The sequence below is a fragment of the Rhopalosiphum padi genome, unplaced genomic scaffold (assembly GCF_020882245.1).
Source record: "Rhopalosiphum padi isolate XX-2018 unplaced genomic scaffold, ASM2088224v1 scaffold1, whole genome shotgun sequence".
Classification (NCBI taxonomy): Eukaryota; Metazoa; Arthropoda; class Insecta; order Hemiptera; family Aphididae; genus Rhopalosiphum; species Rhopalosiphum padi.
In genome coordinates, this window is record NW_026869996.1 from 254341 (window position 1) to 258628 (window position 4288).

The window sequence follows — 4288 nt, forward strand, 5'->3', positions numbered from 1 at the left end:
AAAATTATATTTCATACGCACATAAAATGTTTTCTATATTGACAATGGATTTATTTTTTTACGGTTACTTGAAGGAAAACTTATGGATAACCTAGTATTGGATTTTTTAACCTTAAGTATAAATCACAAAGATTTTATGAATTTTCAACTTCAAAATTCTTTGCAAATTTTCGTGATTTTGATATATTTTTTAAACATTTGAACTTTAAATGCTTATAAACAAAAATTGTGACTAACGATTTTTGATTTATTTTTTACTACGATAAGTTTCAATTATCTATAAGTAGCTTAAAAAATGTCAAAATATATTGAAAATTTTAATCGCAAATAGATAACGCTAATATAAACGTTTGTTGAAAATTTCATGTATTTACAATGATTCGTTTTTGACTTACAGCAAAATCAAAAAATCGATTTTGTCTTTTCAAAGAGGGGCTGAAGTCAAAAACGAAGCATTATTACTACTCCAAAAAGTGATGACGGACACAAAAATAATACAAACATCATTGTAAAATCAATACATTCATCACTCCGTTCAGAATCTAAAAATAATTATTTGTATTATTCGTCAAAATTAACTTATAAAATCATATTTTATAGTTTTTATGAAGTAAAAATATCAGATTAAATGAAACATGTGCAAGTTAAAAATGATAAATTAGAATCATTTTCTTAATCAAGACACTTACTTGTGTTAACTTCAGGCATAAAATATGAACAATTCGTTTATAATATCAAAAATCTTTATTAAATGAACAACAACTACACGCAAAAGCTAAGCAAAAACAACGATCGGTTACTCTAAAACGACCGTCCGGTGAACGGCACACAACCAACTAGTTTTTCTCTGAGGCGATCGGGCATCGGCCGACGGATGTCGTCCCCACTACCGCCCTCTGTCGGTGCATACATTTAATAATTTTGAGTGTTTTATAAGCAGTTTAAAATAGGAATTTGTCAAAATTATCATATAAAAACATGTATTATAGTGTATTCAAAATACCAGGTTAAATGAAACACCTGAAAGATAATAATGGTAAATTTCTTAAACCATTGTTAAAGCTTCTAAACTTTAACTTAATATTTGAGTGTTTTATAAATGTTTTATAATGATCATTTAAATATAGTAAAAATAAAATATATTTATAGCATAGGTAAATTTTAAGAATAAACAATACAAGCTAAAGGTGTTTACTATTATTTTATTCAGATATTTAACAAATCTCAATTGTTTCACAGCTATTAATTTAGAATCAATTATATTCAATAACCATTGCACGCACATTGCATAAATCCAATATTATTATCAGTATCTTCTAGTCCATTTTCAACATAGCATGTTGATTCTTTCCTTGGTGGTAGAAATGTGAATTCGTGTCTCAGCGTGCCTTGATTGATCTGATATACTGCCATCTGAAAAAATGTAGTAAGTTAATAATGTATAACGGTTGGAGAATAACTTGAGAATACAGTGTTTTACAGGCAGTTCAAAGTATGAATTTGTAATATTAGTCAATATTATCATATTAAAAACATGTTTTATAGTGTTTATGAAGTATCAGCTTAAATGACAAATATGGATGTTGGTAATGGTAAATAAGAATCATTTACTTAATATAACTGTCTAGGTTTCATGACACTAACTTGATAATTGAGATTTTTATGAGCAGCTAAAAATATGAAATTGTAATATGAGTCAAAATTATGATATATAAGCACGTTTTATAGTGTTTATTATTAAGTATGAGCCTAAATGAAATATATGGAAGTTAATAATGGTAAATAAGAACCATTTACTTAATATAATGGTTAGGGTTTTGTGACACTAACTTTTTGTAACAATACTATTAATTGAATATCAATTACATCCAATACCCATTACACGCACGTTGCACAAAACCATTAATATTAGCAGTACCTTCTATTCCATTTTCAACGGAAAATGTTGTAACTTTCCCTAGTGATAGAAATGCTAATTCATGTCTCAGCATGCCTCCAGTGATCTGCAGTACTGCCATCTAAAACACAAATAGTCAGTTAAATATGTATAATGGTTAAAGAAATAATTATAATGCTTAGCAATAAAAGAGATAATACAAATCTACCAGAATGTTTTGTTGAGTTTTAATGTAAAACGAAATATAAGTAAAGAATACAATTGTACATTAACATAAAATTGCTGCTTTTCAATATTAAAATAATAAGAGTTTGTAATACTTGTATACTTGTATACAATAAGAATCATTGTCATCATTTAGTAGTCAAGGTTTCTAGACACTAACATGAGAATTGAGTGTTTTATAAGCAGTTAAAAATATGACTTTGTAATATTTGTTAAAATTACCATGTAAAATCATGTTTTATTGTGTTTATGAAGTATCAGCTTAAATGTAATATTTGAATGTCAGTAATTGAAAATTAGAATCATTTGCTTATAATCTAATGGTCAGAGTTTCATGACACTGACTTTTTATTACACTACAATTAATTTAATATCAATTAAATTCAATACCCATTACACGCACGTTGCACAAAACCCTTATTATTAGCAGTATCGTCTAGTACATTTTCAACGTAGGATGTTGATATTTTGCATAGTGGTAGAAATGTGAATTCATGTCTCAGCATGTATTGAGTGATCTGCTGTACTGCCATCTAAAAATAAAAAATATTCAGTTAAATATGTATAGTGGTTGGAGAATAACTTGAGAATACAGTGTTTTACAAGCAGTTCAAAGTATGACTTTGTAATATTTGTTTAAATTTTCATATCAAAATTATGATATTAAATCATTTTTTATTGTCTGTATGAAGTATCATCTTAAATGTAATAATTGAATGTCAATAATGGAAAATTAGAATCATTTGCTTATAATCTAATGGTCAGGGTTTCATGACACTGACTTTTTGTTACACTACTATTAATTTAATATCAATTAAATTCAATACCCATTACACGCACGTTGCACAAAACCATTATTATTAGCAGTATCGTCAAGTACATTTTCAACGTAGGATATTGATATTTAGCATAGAGGTAGAAATGTGAATTCATGTCTCAGCGTGTATTGAATGATCTGCTGTACTGCCATCTAAAAAAAAAATAGTAAGTTAAATATGTATAATGGTTGGAGGATAAAATGTCGCTACTAGACACCGTAAAGAGGACAACAATTTTTATATAACAACTAGTACATGGACAACACTGAATAATTTTGAAATTGAAACAATCAAAACATAAACTAACAGACAAACTTCATTTTTATTAAAAAATTCTTGAAAACAATTTACAGTTGAAACGCAAATACAAATACGAATGTAAAACTGCAAAATGATATGAAATATAGACATAATATAATATAACAGACGATAAGAAATAATAATTATGATAAGCCATAAAAGATAGTACCTACAAATATACCAGAATGTTTTCTAGAATATAAATGTACATATTATAAGTGTGACTAGAGAATACATTTGTACAACTGAAAATTTGCTCCTATTCAATATGAAAAAACGTGGGTATCGCTCCGCTGTATAGTAGAGATGGAAAGTAGGTCACTGGTCACTATAATGGATGTGTTAAATTTGAATGCAACGACGGGTAGTATTGTATACGAAAAACGATTCTGAACGGAGATGATTTGTCAGTCAATGATAATTAGTTGGATATATTATATTATTACCTATATTTAAATTGTAATATATCGTTATTTTACGCGATTTCGTAAAAAATTATATTTCATACGCACATAAAATGTTTTCTATATTGACAATGGATTTATTTTTTTACGGTTACTTGAAGGAAAACTTATGGATAACCTAGTATTGGATTTTTTAACCTTAAGTATAAATCACAAAGATTTTATGAATTTTCAACTTCAAAATTCTTTGCAAATTTTCGTGATTTTGATATATTTTTTAAACATTTGAACTTTAAATGCTTATAAACAAAAATTGTGACTAACGATTTTTGATTTATTTTTTACTACGATAAGTTTCAATTATCTATAAGTAGCTTAAAAAATGTCAAAATATATTGAAAATTTTAATCGCAAATAGATAACGCTAATATAAACGTTTGTTGAAAATTTCATGTATTTACAATGATTCGTTTTTGACTTACAGCAAAATCAAAAAATCGATTTTGTCTTTTCAAAGAGGGGCTGAAGTCAAAAACGAAGCATTATTACTACTCCAAAAAGTGATGACGGACACAAAAATAATACAAACATCATTGTAAAATCAATACATTCATCACTCCGTTCAGAATCTAAAAATAATTATT